Here is a 21,348-nt window from a genome sequence, read left to right as displayed (position 1 = left end):
TTCTAGTTTTAATTACTCATATGAGACAGGTTTTTTGTCCAACACTCAAACAGAAGGTCTTATTTCCTTATTATTGAAACAGGAAATAAATGGTCAGTATAAAGACCCAGTTCATCTAAAAAATTGGAGACCAATAACACTTCAGTGTTATGATGCTAAAATCCTGGCAAAATGTTTGGCTACACGACTTAAGTCTGTTTTGTCAAATATTATTCACCAAGATCAATCAGGCTTCCTACAAGGAAGAAATATAGGAACCAATATTACACAGTTATTAGAAATTATAGAGAATTATAATATGGAAAATAAAAGAGGATTAATTTTTGTAGCCGACCTGGAGAAGGCTTTTGACAAAATTAGCTTGGATTTTATTTGTAAACGCTTAGTTTTTTTCAATTTTGGCTACTCCGTATTACACTGGATCAATACGCTATATAATAAAACTAATTGTAGAATTATCAATAATGGATACATCTCTGGGACAATACCTCTATTAAGAGGTCTAAAACAAGGGTGCCCTTTGTCTCCATACTTATTTATTATTGCTATGGAAATATTGGCGATTAAAGTTAGATTGAATAAAAATATTGAAGGGCTCAGTAGTAATAATATTGAAAGTAAAATAACAATGTATGCAGACGATACAAGCTTCTTTATAAGCCCCAATCCTCATTGTCTGCAAAACCTTCTTGATCTTTTGGACATATTTTCACAGCAATCTGGGCTTAAGCTAAATTATAATAAATGTAAAATATTAAGGATCGGAAATCTAAAGGGAACGTCCTTTCGAATGGAATGCAAAGTGCCTGTTTTGTGGACAGATGGACCAGTTAACATACTTGGTGTTGTTGTCCCAGAGAACCTGGAAGATCTAGGCTCAGTAAATTATGATAATCGACTAAGAAAGCTGGATAAAATTATGCAATTATGGAAAGGGAAATCCTTAACCTTGTATGGTAAAATATCTATTGTCAACTCGTTAATTATTCCTCAATTTATTTATTTGTTTTTGTCATTACCAGCTCCATCACAAAACTTTTTTAATATTTATGAGCGGAGGGTCTTCGATTTTGTCTGGGACGGCAAACCAGAAAGGATTAAAAGAAAGGTTTTGTACAATGAATATGAATATGGGGGCTTGAAACTTCTCAACCTTGAAGCTATGTGTCTGTCTTTAAAAGCATCAATTGTTCCAAAGATGTATTTAAACACTGAGTGGTACACAAGTGTCCTGTTGGACAGAAAACATGTATTGTATCAAAAGAAATTGTATCCTTTTTTACAAGTGATCCCCTCCCATTTTCCTTATGTAGAGAGTCTGCTGGGAAACATGGCGGGGTTCATAAAGGAAACAATCCACTCATGGTGGTGTTTTCAATTTTGTGTACCAGAAAAAAGAGATGATATTTTGCAGCAAATAATATGGATGAACTCTAATATTGTAATAGATGGAAAGCCTTTCTTTTGGAAAAATATGTTTGAAAGAGGAATCATTTTTGTCAATGACATTATCAATGAGAATGGAAAAATTATGAAATATGATGAATTTACAACTATGTATGGTGATGCTTGTTCAAGCTTTTCATTTAATCAACTAACTGGAGTCATTGGGAAAAGATGGAAACAAATTAATTATGGAACTACTAAATTATTAGTTTGTAAACCCTTAATAAGAAATTCTAGTTGGCAAAAAGGAACTAAAATAAATAGAAAAATATATAAGTTTTATTTAATAAAGAAATCTTTGAAGGCTGCCCCATACAACACATATGGAAAATGGGAGGACTTTTTTGACTGCCCGTTGCCGTGGGATGCAATATTCAAATTAATCTACAAAACCACTATCGATGTGCAAAATCGTTATTTTCAAATTAAAACTATTTATAACTTCCTACCCACGGGAAAAATGTTAAAAATATGGAATATGACAGAGTCAGATGATTGCCGATTTTGTTGTCAGGAGCCTGAATCCACCTTACATTTGTTTTGGTATTGTCATATTGTGTCTTCATTTTGGGTGGAAGTTGAAAAAATGTGTTTAAAGATTGGTTTGTTTATGAAGCTTGATGTGGTTTCTGTTATTTTAGGAGAGTTCATTGACAATCATGATTTAGTCAATTTAATTATAGTACTCGGTAAAAGGTTTATTTTTAAGGCAAAAAACAGATATTCACTTAGTATTTCTTTCTTTAAAACATTTATTCAGTATTTTTTAACTTTAGAAAATTATATGGTTGAAAACGATAATGATGCCAAAAAACATAGAAAAAGATGGGAAGTCCTCAAAGGCTTATTTTGAAAATGTAATTTTGTTTATATATGATATGCAATCTGTTGTTGTATTCCCTATTTTAAGTGTACATAAATGAAGGTATGTGTTGCTGACTTCGACTTGGATGTGATGTGGACTGTACATGGGTGCTTAATTTGAAAATGTATTTTTGTTTGTGGATTGTATGCAACCTGTTGTGTTCCCTGGTTTTTGGTGTACATGGGTGAAGGTGTGTGTTGCTGAGCCCGATCTGGACGTAATCTGAACTGGACCTGGTTTTAAGAACCCTTTTGAACAATCTGATTTCATTGACAACCCGGTCTGGTGAAGTTAAGGTCCTTTGTTTGTTTTGTTTGAAAGTAAAACAAATTTAAAAACAATTACATAAAAAATAGTGATTAGTGAAAATGTTAGTGGACCAGCACCACACACAATCATGTGTGCTCGAATGACTGTATCCCTTGCAGACTGTATTGTTCTATACTGTAGGAACCAGAAGTTGTTGTTTTTTTAATAACAGAAAGAGACAGCTCCTTTTGTGTAAATGAGTGTGGATGAGTGTGAATGGGGGAGGGAGGGTTTTCTTGGGTTGATGCACTAATGGTAAGTGTATCTTGTGTTTTTTTTAAAATGTTGTTTGAAATAAATAAAAAAAAAAAAAATAATAATAATAAAAAAAAATAATCGCCGCGCTCTCCGGGGGTGGGGGGGGGGCTCGTGGGGGCCCTGTTGCCGGTGGGGCGGGGGCGGTCTTCCCGTCCGGTTGCGGGGGGTCTCCGGGCCCCTCGGGCGGGGCGTCCCGCCTTTCTGTCCGTGTGGGGTGTGGTCTCTCGCTGGCTTGGGGTCTGGCTTCCCCCTGTTTTTCTCGTGCCTTGTCCTCTGCCGGGTGCGTCTGTCTGCGGCCTGCTGCTGGCCCTTGTGGGCGGCACGGTGGGCCAGGCTCTGGGGTTCCTGTCGCTGTCCGTCTTGGCTGCGTGGGGGCGGTGGCCCCTGGTTCCCTGGGCACCACACCTACTGTTTGTGAGATGGGTTCTCGGGGAGGCTGGGGCCGTACTCTGGCTCCCGCACACACTGGGAGTCAAATGTATTGTACATGCAAATTCACATATACTCACACACATACATACAGACATACATAGGTACCTACGCTCCCACATACATATACAAATAAATACAGTACATATTTACACACTCAAAGTTCGTACATCCACACGCACATTCATTATACAAACATACTGTATACACATACTGTACATATACATTCACTGTAAAAACATACATATACACATACTGTACATATACATTCACTGTACAAACACACACATACTACACATACATTCACTGTACAAACACACACATACATATACTGTACATATACATTCACTGTACAAACACACATTTACACATACTGTACATATACATTCACTGTTCAAACACACATACTGTATACACATACTGTACATATACATTCGCTGTACACACATATACACATACTGTACATATACATTCACTGTACAGGCACACATACACATACTGTACATATACAAGTACATATGCACACATACACTCATGCACATGATCACGTTTCATCAAACATATATTAACGTTGTTGCCCTAGGGTAAACTGGGTATAACACATGGCACACTGACAAAGCTTAACCTATTGTTACTATAACAATCTACAAGGTTAAGGTTGCTTCTCTTTCTTCCCCTCCATTTTTCTGCATTCTTTCGTATCTCAAGTTATCATTACGTATATGTATTGTTGCATTTGAACAATTGTATTGTTGATAATAAAGGTAAAGTACTGGTATTGTTTATTATCAATAGCACTATTTCTATTGGTATTCATATTGCTCCATTTTTAGTGTAATAATGCTCATTGTCATTTCTGTATTTTTTTTTTTTTAATTTTCGCTAACTGCTTATTTGCTATTACTTTTACCATCATATTTGTACATGTCGTATTTGCTGATGTTGCTCTGTTGTTGTTGTTGTTGTGTTTGCTGTTGTTGTTTTTGTCTCTCTGTCTAATCCCCCTCTTGTCCCCACAATTCCCCCCTCTGTCTTCCTTTTTCTCTCTTTCTATCCCCTCCTGCTCCGGCCCGGCTGCACCAAATGATAATATAAATACATTTAATAAAGTCAAAATACAAGTAAGGCAACAAGAAAAGTATCCTACACTTCTCTTTTGTAAAGTAAATCTGAACAGCCGATATGGGCATCTACATCTGCTATATGATTTGCCCGAGAAGCTGGGCAGGACATTATAAAATAAAAAATAAAAAAAATAAAAAAATTTAAAAAAAAATTTAAAAAATGAGGCCCAGGGTTTTATTGCCTCAGTCAGGGAAGATACAAGTGTGTTACCAGCAAACATGGCAGTGGTGGGATTTGAACCCACGCCTCCCGAGACACTGGAGCCTTAATTCATCGCCTTTGGTCGCGGTGTGGCAGGCAAAAGCCAAGCCTGTTTGGTTGTCCCCAAGAAAATAACATGCCAAGCAGTCCTCGTTAGTATAGTGGACAGTATCTCCGCCTGGCACATTTTTTGGGCCAAATTTGAGCAATGTCCCCATTGCCTTTATGGAAAATGTCAACGATAATGATTTGTATATCATGAGCATAAAACATGGAAGTCACATAAGTTAATTATAAATTGCCTGCTCTGAGAAAGGGTCGGATAGCTTTGCCTGACCGGGAATCGAATCCTGGCCGCGGCGGTGAAAGCGCCGAATCCTAGCCACTAGACCACCAGGGAGTTGATCACTGGTTCAGACACTGGTCTCCTGCATGGTTTCTTGACAAATGTGTGAAGCACCCATTGTATTCATATACCATGTCAGAAATGCGAATTGTCTTCTTTGAACCGGGGTAACTTTTGTGTCTTAGTGAAGTGATAACCACTACACTATGGAAACTGCTGCATGAATTTGGACTTGGGTGTGGAAAAATTGTACAATAGTAACAAAAAAGAACAGACTTTCCTTCCTCATGTCTTCTTTTGTCTTCTTAGTGTAGTCCGTGTTGAGGATAAGGTTGTTGTTTCCACACAATGTCACCAGACAGGCCAACTCCCTCCTGCTGGTCGCACCGTGCGGGCCAGTGATACATCCTATCACTGCGGTGTCATCCAAATACAGAAACAGATAAAAGTGGCCTGAATGTCTTAAGTAGGGGCGGAGATCTTCAAACGACATGTTGATAAACATACAACCTCGACCACCTTTTAGCTTTACTGGATGCTGCTGGCGGGCCTTAAATCTGTGCTGGTTGTCTTTTTTTTATTGCATACCTGGCACGGAAAACTCCAAAGCTAACGTTTTGGCCCTACTTTTGCAAGCTTTCTAAATGAGGCCCAGGGTCTTATTGCCTCAGTCAGGGAAGATACAAGTGCGTTAACAGCAAAAATGGCAGTGGTGGGATTTGAACCCACGCCTCCTGAGAGACTGGAGCCTTAATCCAGCGCCTCAGACCGCTCGGCCACACTACCCTCAATCCAAGTTTTCGGAGGATCAATTTGTCCGGATTATGAGATAGCAGAAATATGGAATAGCAACACTCTGGTCGCGGTGTGGCAGGCAAAAGCCAAGCCTGTTTGCTTGTCCCCAGGAAAATATCATGCCAAGCAGTCCTCGTTAGTATAGTGGACAGTATCTCCGCCTGTCACGCGGAAGACCAGGGTTCGATTCCCTGACGGGGAGATGGTTCAGGTGCCTCCTATTTCCTTCAATTACCTTCTTGTTGAAATTTCAGAAGTGACCACAGTATCCTTCTCCGAATGTTGTGATGTTGTTGATTCAAAACAGTGAGGATGGTTCTACAGCATGTTAGTGTGGAGGAGTGCATATGATGAGTCATTTGTTAGTCTGCTCTCTCCTGCCTGTGCAATGCAACCAACAAGATCTGGATGCCGTCATTGACTAGGTTAGGTTGATCTTCAAACGACATGTTGATAAACATATAACCTCGACCACCTTTTAGCTTTACCGGACGCTGCTGGCGGGCCTTAAATCTGTGCTGGTTGTGTTTTTTTTATTGCATACCTGGCATGGAAAACTCCAAAGCTAATGTTTTGGCCCTATTTTTGCAAGTTTTCTAAATGAGGCCCACGGTCTTATTGCCTCAGTCAGGGAAGATACAAGTGTGTTACCAGCTAAAATGGCAGTGGTGGGATTTGAACCCACGCCTCCCGAGAGACTGGAGCCTTAATTCAGCGCCTTTGGTCGCGGTGTGGCAGGCAAAAGCCAAGCCTGTTTGGTTGTCCCCAGGAAAACAACATGCCAAGCGGTCCTCGTTAGTATAGTGGACAGTATCTCCGCCTGTCACGCGGAAGACCAGGGTTCTATTCCCTGACGGGGAGATGGTGCGGGTGCCTCTTACTTTTTTCAATTACCATCTTGTTGAAATTTCAGAAGTGACGACAGTATCCTTCTCCGAATGTTGTGATGTTGATGATTCAAAACAGTGAGGATGGTTCTACAGCATGTTAGTGTGGAGGAGTGCATATGATGAGTCATTTGTTAGTCTGCTCTCTCCTGCCTGTGCAATGCAACCAACAAGATCTGGATGCCGTCATTGACTAGGTTAGGTTGATCTTCAAACGACATGTTGATAAACATACAACCTCGGCCACCTTTTAGCTTTACCGGACGCTGCTGGCGGGCCTTAAATCTGTGCTGGTTGGGTTTTTTTTATTGCATACCTGGAATGGAAAACTCCAAAGCTAACATTTTGGTCCTATTTTTGCAAGTTTTCTAAATGAGGCCCAGGGTCTTATTGCCTCAGTCAGGGAAGATACAAGTGTGTTACCAGCAAAAATGGCAGTGGTGGGATTTGAACCCACGCCTCCCGAGAGACTGGAGCCTTAATCCAGCGCCTTAGACCGCTCGGCCACACTACCCTCAATCCTTACTTTCGGAGGATCAATTTGTCCGCATTATGAGATCGTAGAAATACTGAATAGCAACACTTTGGTCGCAGTGTGGCAGGCAAAATATCATCCAAGGCAGTCCTCGTTAGTATAGTGGACAGTATCTCCGCCTGTCACGCGGAAGACCAGGGTTCGATTCCCTGACGGGGAGATGGTTCAGGTGCCTCTTATTTTCTTCAATTACCATCTTGTTGAAATTTGAGAAGTGACCACAGTATCCTTCTCCGAATGTTGTGATGTTGATGATTCAAAACAGTGAGGATGGTTCTACAGCATGTTAGTGTGGAGGAGTGCATATGATGAGTCATTTGTTAGTCTGCTCTCTCCTGCCTGTGCAATGCAACCAACAAGATCTGGATGCCGTCATTGACTAGGTTAGGTTGATCTTCAAACGACATGTTGATAAACATACAACCTCGGCCACCTTTTAGCTTTACCGGACGCTGCTGGCGGGCCTTAAATCTGTGCTGGTTGGGGTTTTTTTTATTGCATACCTGGAATGGAAAACTCCAAAGCTAACATTTTGGTCCTATTTTTGCAAGTTTTCTAAATGAGGCCCAGGGTCTTATTGCCTCAGTCAGGGAAGATACAAGTGTGTTACCAGCAAAAATGGCAGTGGTGGGATTTGAACCCACGCCTCCCGAGAGACTGGAGCCTTAATCCAGCGCCTTAGACCGCTCGGCCACACTACCCTCAATCCTTACTTTCGGAGGATCAATTTGTCCGCATTATGAGATCGTAGAAATACTGAATAGCAACACTTTGGTCGCAGTGTGGCAGGCAAAATATCATCCAAGGCAGTCCTCGTTAGTATAGTGGACAGTATCTCCGCCTGTCACGCGGAAGACCAGGGTTCGATTCCCTGACGGGGAGATGGTTCAGGTGCCTCTTATTTTCTTCAATTACCATCTTGTTGAAATTTGAGAAGTGACCACAGTATCCTTCTCCGAATGTTGTGATGTTGATGATTCAAAACAGTGAGGATGGTTCTAAAGCATGTTAGTGTGGAGGAGTGCATATGATGAGTCATTTGTTAGTCTGCTCTCTCCTGCCTGTGCAATGCAACCAACAAGATCTGGATGCCGTCATTGACTAGGTTAGGCTGATCTTTAAACGACATGATGATAAACATACAACCTCGACCACGTTTTAGCTTTACCGGACGCTGCTGGCGGGCCTTAAATCTGTGGTGGTTGTTTTTTTTTAATTGCATACCTGGCATGGAAAATTCCAAAGCTATTTGTCGGCATTATGAGATAGCAGAAATATGAAATAGCAACACTTTGGTCGCGGTATGGCAGGCAAAATATCATCCCAAGCAGTCCTCGTTAGTATAGTGAACAGTATCTCCGCCTATCACGCGGAAGACCAGGGTTCGATTCCCTGACGGGGAGATGGTTTAGGTTCCTCTCATTTTCTTCAATTACCATCTTGTTGAAATTTGAGAAGTGACCACAGTATCCTTCTCCGAATGTTGTGATGTGTGGACTCGGGTGTTGCTGCACAGCCCTACAGAAATCAAACACAGTATTTTACTAATTTTTGTTGCACCCCTCGAAATTTGGTCCTGCCTAAATCGCCCAAGATCTGTGAAACGGAACGTTGCAGGGTATCCATGAACAAATGAGGCTATGAGGATGGTTCTACAGCATGTTAGTGTGGAGGAGTGCATATGATGAGTCATTTGTTAGTCTGCTCTCTCCTGCCTGTGCAATGCAACCAACAAGATCTGGATGCCGTCATTGACTAGGCTAGGTTGTGTGTGGAGAACTGGAAAGGTGTCGTGCAGTGGACCTCGAAGACGACAAGAAGAGGAAAGCTGAGAATCTCAGGCACATTTTTTGGGCCAAATTTGAGCAATGTCCCCATTGCCTTTATGGAAAATGTCAACGATAATGATTTGTATATCGTGAGCATAAAACATGGAAGTCACATAAGTTTATTATAAATTGCCTGCTCTGAGAAAGGGTCGGATAGCTTTCCCTGACCGGGAATCGAACCCGGGCCGCGGCGGTGAAAGCGCCGAATCCTAGCCACTAGACCACCAGGGAGTTGATCACTGGTTCAGACACTGGTCTCCTGCATGGTTTCTTGACCAATTTGTGAAGCACCTATTGCATTCATATGCCATGTCAGAAATGCGAATTGTCTTCTTTGAACCGGGGTAACTTTTGTGTCTTAGTGAAGTGATAACCACTACACTTAGGAAACTGCTGCATGAATTTGGACTTGGGTGTGGAAAAATTGTACAATAGTAACAAAAAAGAACAGACTTTCCTTCCTCATGTCTTCTTTTGTCTTTTTAGTGTAGTCCGTGTTGAGGATAAGGTCGTTGTTTCCACACAATGTCACCAGACAGGCCAACTCCCTCCTGCTGGTCGCACCGTGCGGGCCAGTGATACATCCTATCACTGCGGTGTCATCCAAATACAGAAACAGATAAAAGTGGCCTGAATGTCTTAAGTAGGGGCGGAGATCTTCAAACGACATGTTGATAAACATACAACCTCGACCAGCTTTTAGCTTTACTGGATGCTGCTGGCGGGCCTTAAATCTGTGCTGGTTGTGTTTTTTTTATTGCATACCTGGCATGGAAAACTCCAAAGCTAACGTTTTGGCCCTATTTTTGCAAGTTTTCTAAATGAGGCCCAGGGTCTTATTGCCTCAGTCAGGGAAGATACAAGTACGTTACCAGCAAAAATGGCAGTGGTGGGATTTGAACCCACGCCTCCTGAGAGACTGGAGCCTTAATCCAGCGCCTTAGGTCGCGGTGTGGCAGGCAAAAGCCAAGCCTGTTTGGTTGTCCCCGGGAAAATAGCATGCCAAGCAGTCCTCGTTAGTATAGTGGACAGTATCTCCGCCTGTCACGCGGAAGACCAGGGTTCGATTCCCTGACGGGGAGATTTTGCAGGTGCCTCCTATTTCCTTCAATTACCATCTTGTTGAAATTTCAGAAGTCACCACAGTATCCTTCTCCGAATGTTGTGATGTTGTTGATTCAAAACAGTGAGGATGGTTCTACAGCATGTTAGTGTGGAGGAGTGCATATGATGAGTCATTTGTTAGTCCAGGGTCTTATTGCCTCAGTCAGGGAAGATACAAGTGTGTTACCAGCAAAAATGGCAGTGGTGGGATTTGAACCCACGCCTCCCGAGAGACTGGAGCCTTAATTCAGCGCCTTTGGTCGCGGTGTGTTAGGCAAAAGCCAAGCCTGTTTGGTTGTCCCCAGGAAAATAACATGCCAAGCAGTCCTCGTTAGTATAGTGGACAGTATCTCCGCCTGTCACGCGGAAGACCAGGGTTCGATTCCCTGACGGGGAGATGGTGCGGGTGCCTCTTACTTTTTTCAATTACCATCTTGTTGAAATTTCAGAAGTGACCACAGTATCCTTCTCCGAATGTTGTGATGTTGATGATTCAAAACAGTGAGGATGGTTCTAAAGCATGTTAGTGTGGAGGAGTGCATATGATGAGTCATTTGTTAGTCTGCTCTCTCCTGCCTGTGCAATGCAACCAACAAGTTCTGGATGCCGTCATTGACTAGGTTAGGTTGATCTTCAAACGACATGATGATAAACATACAACCTCGACCACCTTTTAGCTTTACCGGACGCGGCTGGCGGGCCTTAAATCTGTGCTGGTTGGGTTTTTTTTATTGCATACCTGGCATGGAAAACTCCAAAGCTAACGTTTTGGCCCTATTTTTGCAAGTTTTCTAAATGAGGCCCTGGGTCTTCTTGCCTCAGTCAGGGAAGATACAAGTGTGTTACCAGCAAAAATGGCAGTGGTGGGATTTGAACCCACGCCTCCCGAGAGACTGGAGCCTTAATCCAGCGCCTTAGACCGCTCGGCCACACTACCCTCAATCTATGCATTCGGCGGATCAATTTGTCGGCATTATGAGATAGCAGAAATATGAGATAGCAACACTTTGGTCGCGGTGTGGCAGGCAAAATATCATCCCAAGCAGTCCTCGTTAGTATAGTGGACAGTATCTCCGCCTGTCACGCGGAAGACCGGGGTTCGATTCCCTGACGGGGAGATGGTTTAGGTTCCTCTCATTTTCTTCAATTACCATCTCGTTGAAATTTGAGAAGTGACCACAGTATCCTTCTCCGAATGTTGTGATGTGTGGACTCGGCGTTGCTGCACAGCCCTACAGAAATCAAACACAGTATTTTACTAATGTTTGTTGCACCCCTCGAAATTAGGATGCAAAAGCAAGTCTTCAAAAAGGGAAAATGGTTTGTCAGAGTCAATGTGTCAAATTAAAGGTTAGGGATGCAGCAGCTGACGACCTCGACATAGCATTACAAAAATCAACCTTGGTAGAATTAGAATAGTCCTTAGGCGAAGCCCTGTATGGTCTTATTTACGACAACGCATCTAACCACCTACGAGCAAACCCTGACAACAGTTTAGTTACACATATACCACTTTTACACATATACCAATGGTTAGCCTAAAGTCAGTTGGCACAGAAAACAGCTTGAATACAACCACAGACGTCAGAGGAAAAGCTCAAACAAGAAACAGACCCTCGTCTCGCTCTGTTTGACCGAGAACCAGCAATGAAGAGATTAAAGTCAAGGCAAATTTCCTCCATCCTGTATAAGCCCTGACTGACAGACATCACCGCAACAGGTTGGCCCTCTGCTCTAGCCGCCGGGAAAATGCCTCACACAAATCCTCTCTCTGCCTAAACAAATCTCTTCTGCCTGGCTCCAAAGAAGTGTGGCCTTTTTGGTCCTGCCTAAATCGCCCAAGATCTGTGAAACGGAACGTTGCAGGGTATCCATGAACAAATGAGGCTATGAGGATGGTTCTACAGCATGTTAGTGTGGAGGAGTGCATGTGATGAGTCATTTGTTAGTCTGCTCTCTCCTGCCTGTGCAATGCAACCAACAAGATCTGGATGCCGTCATTGACTAGGCTAGGTTGTGTGTGGAGAACTGGAAAGGTGTCGTGCAGTGGACCTCGAAGACGACAAGAAGAGGAAAGCTGAGAATCTCAGCTTTTAGCTTTACCGGAAGCTGCTGGCGGGGCTTAAATCTGTGCTGGTTGTGTTTTTTTTATTGCATACCTGGCATGGAAAACTCCAAAGCTAACGTTTTGGCCCTATTTTTGCAAGTTTTCTAAATGAGGCCCAGGGTCTTATTGCCTCAGTCAGGGAAGATACAAGTGTGTTACCAGCAAAAATGGCAGTGGTGGGATTTGAACCCACGCCTCCCGAGACACTGGAGCCTTAATTCAGCGCCTTTGGTCGCGGTGTGGCAGGCAAAAGCCAAGCCTGTTTGGTTGTCCCCAGGAAAATAGCATGCCAAGCAGTCCTCGTTAGTATAGTGGACAGTATCTCCGCCTGTCACGCGGAAGACCAGGGTTCGATTCCCTGACGGGGAGATGGTGCAGGTGCCTCTTATTTTCTTCAATTACCATCTTGTTGAAATTTCAGAAGTGACCACAGTATCCTTCTCCGAATGTTGTGATGTTGTTGATTCAAAACAGTGAGGATGGTTCTACAGCATGTTAGTGTGGAGTCATTTGTTAGTCTGCTCTCTCCTGCCTGTGCAATGCAACCAACAAGATCTGGATGCCGTCATAGACTAGGTTAGGTTGATCTTCAAACGACATGTTGATAAACATACAACCTCGACCACCTTTTAGCTTTATCGAACGCTGCTGGCGGGCCTTAAATCTGTGCTGGTTGTGTTTTTTTTATTGCATTCCTGGCATGGAAAACTCCAAAGCTAACGTTTTGGCCCTATTTTTGCAAGTTTTCTAAATGAGGCCCAGGGTCTTATATACCTCTATACCTTACAACCCTACAAGATGGCCGCCGTGAGCAACGTGAGTTGAGACCGTCTCTACACAAGTCCCAGTATGTAAGGTTAATAATGGCATAAACGCTCCAGTGATACAATAATTTAAGTCGTTTTCGTTGTATATATCCACCTCTCTGCAATTGGTGAGATATATACTCCTCACGAGGGTGATTTGGCGGAAGATAAGGTGCCTCGAACGCCGAGTGACTCATTGTTCACCTGCAAACATGCCACAACGCGGATCAAAGGAGTCAAAACGTGGCCGTGATCAATTGTCCTCCAGTGATTTGGATGAAAAAGCAACGTTTACTCCGGACGATCAAAAAATGTTGCAAGCCATGGTTGAAAAACTTGGAAAATTGGACATTTTGGATGAACTAAAAACTGACGTTTCAGAGCTGAAAAAATCAGTCGAGCACAATCACGCTGAAATGGTGGAGATAAAAAAGGAACAGACAACGCTAAAAGTTGAGTTAACAAGCCTGAAACTCGAAACTACAAGACTGACAACGGAGAACGAGAAATTAAAGGCAGACTTGTTGGAACTCCGCTGCAGGAGCATGCGGGACAACCTGCTAATCATGGGAATTAGCGAAGATGGAGGAGAAACTTACGGCATTGCGGAGAACCTCGTCAGAGCCTTTCTGCAGGAGCAACTCGGCATCCCGGAGGAAGAAGTTAAGAGGATCCAGATGGAGCGAGCACACAGGATTGGCAGACGCAAGGAGGATGCTATACCGAGACCTATGCTTGTAAAGTTTACTAACTCCAAATGCAAAGACGAAATGCTTGCTGTCTCCAGAAGACTGAAAGGTACTAAATTCTTCATGACCAGCCAATATCCAATTGAGGTGGTGGAGAAACGACGTAAGTTGATTCCAATTATGAAGTCATTTAGGCAAAAAGGACAACAAGCTCGTCTTGTTGTGGATAAACTGTACATTAACGGTGAGCTGTACAGAAGCATGTGAGGAACAATAACAATGTCGCGCAGTGATTGCGTCATCGCGACATCACCATGGTAACGACTTGACGGATATGTTTTGACATTTTGTTTGTGGAGCTTTTTAGTTTATTCTGGGACTGGACAATGTAGTTAGTTGTTGGCAAACGGTCAGCGAATTATATATTTTGGGGGTTATATGTTTGTTTGTCTTGGGTGCTGTGGTGTGAATGGTATGTCTGTGGGTTTATTAGAGGGGATATTGGTTTCCTTGGAAATAGCAAGTGATGCTGCAGTTTTTAGTTACAAGATTTTCATGTCTATGAAACTTATGGTATTAAGAGAATCAATAAAATATACAATGAATTTACTCAGATTATATGATTTATAGGAACGATAATGAAGTTGGAATAATTAGTTATAATTGCAATGGTCTTGCAGACAACAGAAAAAGAAAACTTATATTTATGTGGCTGAATGAAAAAAAACAAGATCTTTTTTGTCTTCAAGAAACGCATTCAACACATTTAGATGAAGAAAAATGGAGAAAAGAATGGGATGGTCCAATTTTCTTTTCACATGGTTACAGAAATTCAAAAGGTGTTATGATTTTGATTAAAAAAAACTTTAATTTTCAATTTAACTCTATGGAAAAAGACTCACAAGGACGTTGGCTAATATTAAATATGATTATTCAAGGTCAAAAGATGTGTGTTTTCAATCTGTATGGGCCAAATGTTGATGAACCTTCCTTTTTTGAAGAAATAAGTGACATGTTGCAAGAACAACAAGGGGAAATTATTATTGTGGGGGACTTTAACGTTGCTTTGGATAAAGTTCTGGACCGAAAAGGGAATTTTTCAATGGATTATCATCCTCAATCTTTACAAAAGATTCAAAATGTTATGGATGCATTTGATTTAATTGATATCTGGAGATTCAAAAACCCTAGGTTAGTACGGTATACATGGAGAAGACAAAACCAGGCAAGTCGTATTGACTATTTTTTGATATCATTTTCATTGCTAAACAAAGTGACTGCAATAGCAATCGATGATAACTTGCGTTCTGATCATAATTGTATAGGAATAAATATTGCAATTGAAGATAATACACGTGGGCCCGGATATTGGAAGTTTAATCAAATGCATCAACAGGATGATGAATTTATCGAAAAAACAAAGCAATTTATTACTGATTTTTTTTTAAATAATGTAGGATCTTCAAATCCCCAAATAGTCTGGGAAGCCTTCAAATGTTGTTTTAGAGGATATGCCATTGCATACTCTTCATGGAAAAAAAAAAAAATTAAAGCGGCAGAACAGGAATTAAAGAAAGAAATTGAGGATTTACAAAAAAACATTGACAGTAATGATAATCTAACTAGTGAGCAACTGAATACCTTTACAGCCAAACAAGAGGAGTTAGCAGATTTAGTTGAAAAACAATTATTGAAAAGTTATGACTGCAACAGAGCAATCTTGATGAAAAAAGGTGAGAAGTGTTCAAAATTCTTTTTAAATATCCAAACAAAAATTCGTTCTGAAAAGAACATTTCCAAGCTTATTAAAACAAATGGAAAGGTATTGGATACACACACCACATTGTTGAAAGAAATGGAAAATTACTTTAAAAACATTTTTTCTAATCCAGTAATCCCTCCTGAAACTACAACTTTTTTTCCAGAAAATTATGAAAGAAAATTGAATTCGGAAGAAAGCCATTCATGTGAAGGCCTCATTAGAGAGGAAGAACTTGTGGAAGCTGTTAAATCTTTTCATCCAGGGAAAACCCCAGGATTAGATGGAATACCTATTGAGGTTTATCAAGTATTTTATGAAGATCTTAAGAAACCATTACTTTCTAGTTTTAATTACTCATATGAGACAGGTTTTTTGTCCAACACTCAAACAGAAGGTCTTATTTCCTTATTATTGAAACAGGAAATAAATGGTCAGTATAAAGACCCAGTTCATCTAAAAAATTGGAGACCAATAACACTTCAGTGTTATGATGCTAAAATCCTGGCAAAATGTTTGGCTACACGACTTAAGTCTGTTTTGTCAAATATTATTCACCAAGATCAATCAGGCTTCCTACAAGGAAGAAATATAGGAACCAATATTACACAGTTATTAGAAATTATAGAGAATTATAATATGGAAAATAAAAGAGGATTAATTTTTGTAGCCGACCTGGAGAAGGCTTTTGACAAAATTAGCTTGGATTTTATTTGTAAACGCTTAGTTTTTTTCAATTTTGGCTACTCCGTATTACACTGGATCAATACGCTATATAATAAAACTAATTGTAGAATTATCAATAATGGATACATCTCTGGGACAATACCTCTATTAAGAGGTCTAAAACAAGGGTGCCCTTTGTCTCCATACTTATTTATTATTGCTATGGAAATATTGGCGATTAAAGTTAGATTGAATAAAAATATTGAAGGGCTCAGTAGTAATAATATTGAAAGTAAAATAACAATGTATGCAGACGATACAAACTTCTTTATAAGCCCCAATCCTCATTGTCTGCAAAACCTTCTTGATCTTTTGGACATATTTTCACAGCAATCTGGGCTTAAGCTAAATTATAATAAATGTAAAATATTAAGGATCGGAAATCTAAAGGGAACGTCCTTTCGAATGGAATGCAAAGTGCCTGTTTTGTGGACAGATGGACCAGTTAACATACTTGGTGTTGTTGTCCCAGAGAACCTGGAAGATCTAGGCTCAGTAAATTATGATAATCGACTAAGAAAGCTGGATAAAATTATGCAATTATGGAAAGGGAAATCCTTAACCTTGTATGGTAAAATATCTATTGTCAACTCGTTAATTATTCCTCAATTTATTTATTTGTTTTTGTCATTACCAGCTCCATCACAAAACTTTTTTAATATTTATGAGCGGAGGGTCTTCGATTTTGTCTGGGACGGCAAACCAGAAAGGATTAAAAGAAAGGTTTTGTACAATGAATATGAATATGGGGGCTTGAAACTTCTCAACCTTGAAGCTATGTGTCTGTCTTTAAAAGCATCAATTGTTCCAAAGATGTATTTAAACACTGAGTGGTACACAAGTGTCCTGTTGGACAGAAAACATGTATTGTATCAAAAGAAATTGTATCCTTTTTTACAAGTGATCCCCTCCCATTTTCCTTATGTAGAGAGTCTGCTGGGAAACATGGCGGGGTTCATAAAGGAAACAATCCACTCATGGTGGTGTTTTCAATTTTGTGTACCAGAAAAAAGAGATGATATTTTGCAGCAAATAATATGGATGAACTCTAATATTGTAATAGATGGAAAGCCTTTCTTTTGGAAAAATATGTTTGAAAGAGGAATCATTTTTGTCAATGACATTATCAATGAGAATGGAAAAATTATGAAATATGATGAATTTACAACTATGTATGGTGATGCTTGTTCAAGCTTTTCATTTAATCAACTAACTGGAGTCATTGGGAAAAGATGGAAACAAATTAATTATGGAACTACTAAATTATTAGTTTGTAAACCCTTAATAAGAAATTCTAGTTGGCAAAAAGGAACTAAAATAAATAGAAAAATATATAAGTTTTATTTAATAAAGAAATCTTTGAAGGCTGCCCCATACAACACATATGGAAAATGGGAGGACTTTTTTGACTGCCCGTTGCCGTGGGATGCAATATTCAAATTAATCTACAAAACCACTATCGATGTGCAAAATCGTTATTTTCAAATTAAAACTATTTATAACTTCCTACCCACGGGAAAAATGTTAAAAATATGGAATATGACAGAGTCAGATGATTGCCGATTTTGTTGTCAGGAGCCTGAATCCACCTTACATTTGTTTTGGTATTGTCATATTGTGTCTTCATTTTGGGTGGAAGTTGAAAAAATGTGTTTAAAGATTGGTTTGTTTATGAAGCTTGATGTGGTTTCTGTTATTTTAGGAGAGTTCATTGACAATCATGATTTAGTCAATTTAATTATAGTACTCGGTAAAAGGTTTATTTTTAAGGCAAAAAACAGATATTCACTTAGTATTTCTTTCTTTAAAACATTTATTCAGTATTTTTTAACTTTAGAAAATTATATGGTTGAAAACGATAATGATGCCAAAAAACATAGAAAAAGATGGGAAGTCCTCAAAGGCTTATTTTGAAAATGTAATTTTGTTTATATATGATATGCAATCTGTTGTTGTATTCCCTATTTTAAGTGTACATAAATGAAGGTATGTGTTGCTGACTTCGACTTGGATGTGATGTGGACTGTACATGGGTGCTTAATTTGAAAATGTATTTTTGTTTGTGGATTGTATGCAACCTGTTGTGTTCCCTGGTTTTTGGTGTACATGGGTGAAGGTGTGTGTTGCTGAGCCCGATCTGGACGTAATCTGAACTGGACCTGGTTTTAAGAACCCTTTTGAACAATCTGATTTCATTGACAACCCGGTCTGGTGAAGTTAAGGTCCTTTGTTTGTTTTGTTTGAAAGTAAAACAAATTTAAAAACAATTACATAAAAAATAGTGATTAGTGAAAATGTTAGTGGACCAGCACCACACACAATCATGTGTGCTCGAATGACTGTATCCCTTGCAGACTGTATTGTTCTATACTGTAGGAACCAGAAGTTGTTGTTTTTTTAATAACAGAAAGAGACAGCTCCTTTTGTGTAAATGAGTGTGGATGAGTGTGAATGGGGGAGGGAGGGTTTTCTTGGGTTGATGCACTAATGGTAAGTGTATCTTGTGTTTTTTTTAAAATGTTGTTTGAAATAAATAAAAAAATAATAATAATAATAATAAAAAAATTAAATAAAATAAAAAAATAAAAAAAAAAATTTAAAAAATGAGGCCCAGGGTCTTATTGCCTCAGTCAGGGAAGATAAAAGTGTGTTACCAGCAAAAATGGCAGTGGTGGGATTTGAACCCACGCCTCCCGAGACACTGGAGCCTTAATTCAGCGCCTTTGGTCGCGGTGTGGCAGGCAAAAGCCAAGCCTGTTTGGTTGTCCCCAGGAAAATAGCATGCCAAGCAGTCCTCGTTAGTATAGTGGACAGTATCTCCGCCTGGCACATTTTTTGGGCCAAATTTGAGCAATGTCCCCATTGCCTTTATGGAAAATGTCAACGATAATGATTTGTATATCATGAGCATAAAACATGGAAGTCACATAAGTTAATTATAAATTGCCTGCTCTGAGAAAGGGTCGGATAGCTTTGCCTGACCGGGAATCGAATCCTGGCCGCGGCGGTGAAAGCGCCGAATCCTAGCCACTAGACCACCAGGGAGTTGATCACTTGTTCAGACACTGGTCTCCTGCATGGTTTCTTGACAAATGTGTGAAGCACCCATTGCATTCATATACCATGTCAGGAATGCGAATTGTCTTCTTTGAACCGGGGTAACTTTTGTGTCTTAGTGAAGTGATAACCACTACACTATGGAAACTGCTGCATGAATTTGGACTTGGGTGTGGAAAAATTGTACAATAGTAACAAAAAAGAACAGACTTTCCTTCCTCATGTCTTCTTTTGTCTTCTTAGTGTAGTCCGTGTTGAGGATAAGGTTGTTGTTTCCACACAATGTCACCAGACAGGCCAACTCCCTCCTGCTGGTCGCACCGTGCGGGCCAGTGATACATCCTATCACTGCGGTGTCATCCAAATACAGAAACAGATAAAAGTGGCCTGAATGTCTTAAGTAGGGGCGGAGATCTTCAAACGACATGTTGATAAACATACAACCTCGACCACCTTTTAGCTTTACTGGATGCTGCTGGCGGGCCTTAAATCTGTGCTGGTTGTCTTTTTTTTATTGCATACCTGGCACGGAAAACTCCAAAGCTAACATTTTGGCCCTACTTTTGCAAGCTTTCTAAATGAGGCCCAGGGTCTTATTGCCTCAGTCAGGGAAGATACAAGTGCGTTAACAGCAAAAATGGCAGTGGTGGGATTTGAACCCACGCCTCCTGAAAGACTGGAGCCTTAATCCAGCGCCTCAGACCGCTCGGCCACATTACCCTCAATCCAAGCTTTCGGAGGATCAATTTGTCCGGATTATGAGATAGCAGAAATATGGAATAGCAACACTCTGGTCGCGGTGTGGCAGGCAAAAGCCAAGCCTGTTTGCTTGTCCCCAGGAAAATATCATGCCAAGCAGTCCTCGTTAGTATAGTGGACAGTATCTCCGCCTGTCACGCGGAAGACCAGGGTTCGATTCCCTGATGGGGAGATGGTTCAGGTGCCTCCTATTTCCTTCAATTACCATCTTGTTGAAATTTCAGAAGTGACCACAGTATCCTTCTCCGAATGTTGCGATGTTGATGATTCAAAACAGTGAGGATGGTTCTACAGCATGTTAGTGTGGAGGAGTGCATATGATGAGTCATTTGTTAGTCTGCTCTCTCCTGCCTGTGCAATGCAACCAACAAGATCTGGATGCCGTCATTGACTAGGTTAGGTTGATCTTCAAACGACATGTTGATAAACATACAACCTCGACCACCTTTTAGCTTTACCGGACTCTGCTGGCGGGCCTTAAATCTGTGCTGGTTGTGTTTTTTTTATTGCATACCTGGCATGGAAAACTCCAAAGCTAACGTTTTGGCCCTATTTTTGCAAGTTTTCTAAATGAGGCCCAGGGTCTTATTGCCTCAGTCAGGGAAGATCCAAGTGTGTTACCAGCAAAAATGGCAGCGGTGGGATTTGAACCCACGCCTGCCGAGAGACTGGAGCCTTAATCCAGCGCCTTAGACCGCTCGGCCACACTACCCTCAATCTATGCATTCGGCGGATCAATTTGTCGGCATTATGAGATAGCAGAAATATGAAATAGCAACACTTTGGTCGCGGTGTGGCAGGCAAAATATCATCCCAAGCAGTCCTCGTTAGTATAGTGGACAGTATCTCCGCCTGTCACGCGGAAGACCAGGGTTCGATTCCCTGACGGGGAGATGGTTTAGGTTCCTCTCATTTTCTTCAATTACCATCTTGTTGAAATTTGAGAAGTGACCAAAGTATCCTTCTCCGAATGTTGTGATGTGTTTACTCGGCGTTGCTGCACAGCCCTACAGAAATCAAACACAGTATTTTACTAATGTTTGTTGCACCCCTCGAAATTAGGATGCAAAAGCAAGTCTTCAAAAAGGGAAAATGGTTTGTCAGAGTCAATGTGTCAAATTAAAGGTTAGGGATGCAGCAGCTGACGACCTCGACATAGCATTACAAAAATCAACCTTGGTAGAATTAGAGAAGTCCTAAGGCGAAGTCCTGTATGGTCTTATTTACGACAACGCATCTAACCACCTACGAGCAAACCCTGACAACAGTTTAGTTACACATATACCACTTATACACATATACCAATGGTTAGCCTA

General features: G+C 40.8%; 14 non-coding genes across 14 annotated transcripts; 8 read left to right on the top strand and 6 right to left on the bottom strand.

Annotated features, from left to right (window-relative positions):
* Window positions 1-5,683: 5,683 nt before the first annotated feature.
* Window positions 5,684-5,765, bottom strand: trnal-aag (transfer RNA leucine (anticodon AAG)). Its single transcript has one exon. It is a non-coding gene; the product is annotated as a tRNA-Leu (tRNA).
* Window positions 5,766-5,904: 139 nt separating this feature from the next.
* On the top strand, window positions 5,905-5,976 carry trnad-guc (transfer RNA aspartic acid (anticodon GUC)). The gene has a single exon. It is a non-coding gene; the product is annotated as a tRNA-Asp (tRNA).
* A 1,117-nt stretch (window positions 5,977-7,093) lies between these two features.
* On the bottom strand, window positions 7,094-7,175 carry trnal-aag (transfer RNA leucine (anticodon AAG)). Its single transcript has one exon. It is a non-coding gene; the product is annotated as a tRNA-Leu (tRNA).
* Window positions 7,176-7,284: 109 nt separating this feature from the next.
* On the top strand, window positions 7,285-7,356 carry trnad-guc (transfer RNA aspartic acid (anticodon GUC)). The gene has a single exon. It is a non-coding gene; the product is annotated as a tRNA-Asp (tRNA).
* Window positions 7,357-7,815: 459 nt separating this feature from the next.
* trnal-aag (transfer RNA leucine (anticodon AAG)) lies at window positions 7,816-7,897 on the bottom strand. Its single transcript has one exon. It is a non-coding gene; the product is annotated as a tRNA-Leu (tRNA).
* A 109-nt stretch (window positions 7,898-8,006) lies between these two features.
* On the top strand, window positions 8,007-8,078 carry trnad-guc (transfer RNA aspartic acid (anticodon GUC)). Its single transcript has one exon. It is a non-coding gene; the product is annotated as a tRNA-Asp (tRNA).
* Window positions 8,079-9,184: 1,106 nt separating this feature from the next.
* On the bottom strand, window positions 9,185-9,256 carry trnae-uuc (transfer RNA glutamic acid (anticodon UUC)). The gene has a single exon. It is a non-coding gene; the product is annotated as a tRNA-Glu (tRNA).
* Window positions 9,257-10,035: 779 nt separating this feature from the next.
* Window positions 10,036-10,107, top strand: trnad-guc (transfer RNA aspartic acid (anticodon GUC)). The gene has a single exon. It is a non-coding gene; the product is annotated as a tRNA-Asp (tRNA).
* A 347-nt stretch (window positions 10,108-10,454) lies between these two features.
* trnad-guc (transfer RNA aspartic acid (anticodon GUC)) lies at window positions 10,455-10,526 on the top strand. The gene has a single exon. It is a non-coding gene; the product is annotated as a tRNA-Asp (tRNA).
* Window positions 10,527-10,984: 458 nt separating this feature from the next.
* trnal-aag (transfer RNA leucine (anticodon AAG)) lies at window positions 10,985-11,066 on the bottom strand. Its single transcript has one exon. It is a non-coding gene; the product is annotated as a tRNA-Leu (tRNA).
* A 1,467-nt stretch (window positions 11,067-12,533) lies between these two features.
* On the top strand, window positions 12,534-12,605 carry trnad-guc (transfer RNA aspartic acid (anticodon GUC)). Its single transcript has one exon. It is a non-coding gene; the product is annotated as a tRNA-Asp (tRNA).
* A 7,527-nt stretch (window positions 12,606-20,132) lies between these two features.
* On the top strand, window positions 20,133-20,204 carry trnad-guc (transfer RNA aspartic acid (anticodon GUC)). The gene has a single exon. It is a non-coding gene; the product is annotated as a tRNA-Asp (tRNA).
* Window positions 20,205-20,662: 458 nt separating this feature from the next.
* On the bottom strand, window positions 20,663-20,744 carry trnal-aag (transfer RNA leucine (anticodon AAG)). The gene has a single exon. It is a non-coding gene; the product is annotated as a tRNA-Leu (tRNA).
* A 109-nt stretch (window positions 20,745-20,853) lies between these two features.
* trnad-guc (transfer RNA aspartic acid (anticodon GUC)) lies at window positions 20,854-20,925 on the top strand. Its single transcript has one exon. It is a non-coding gene; the product is annotated as a tRNA-Asp (tRNA).
* Window positions 20,926-21,348: the final 423 nt, after the last annotated feature.

This window comes from Entelurus aequoreus, linkage group LG26, assembly GCF_033978785.1.
Source record: "Entelurus aequoreus isolate RoL-2023_Sb linkage group LG26, RoL_Eaeq_v1.1, whole genome shotgun sequence".
Lineage (NCBI taxonomy): Eukaryota > Metazoa > Chordata > Actinopteri > Syngnathiformes > Syngnathidae > Entelurus > Entelurus aequoreus.
This window is presented reverse-complemented; position numbering and strand designations above follow the sequence as displayed.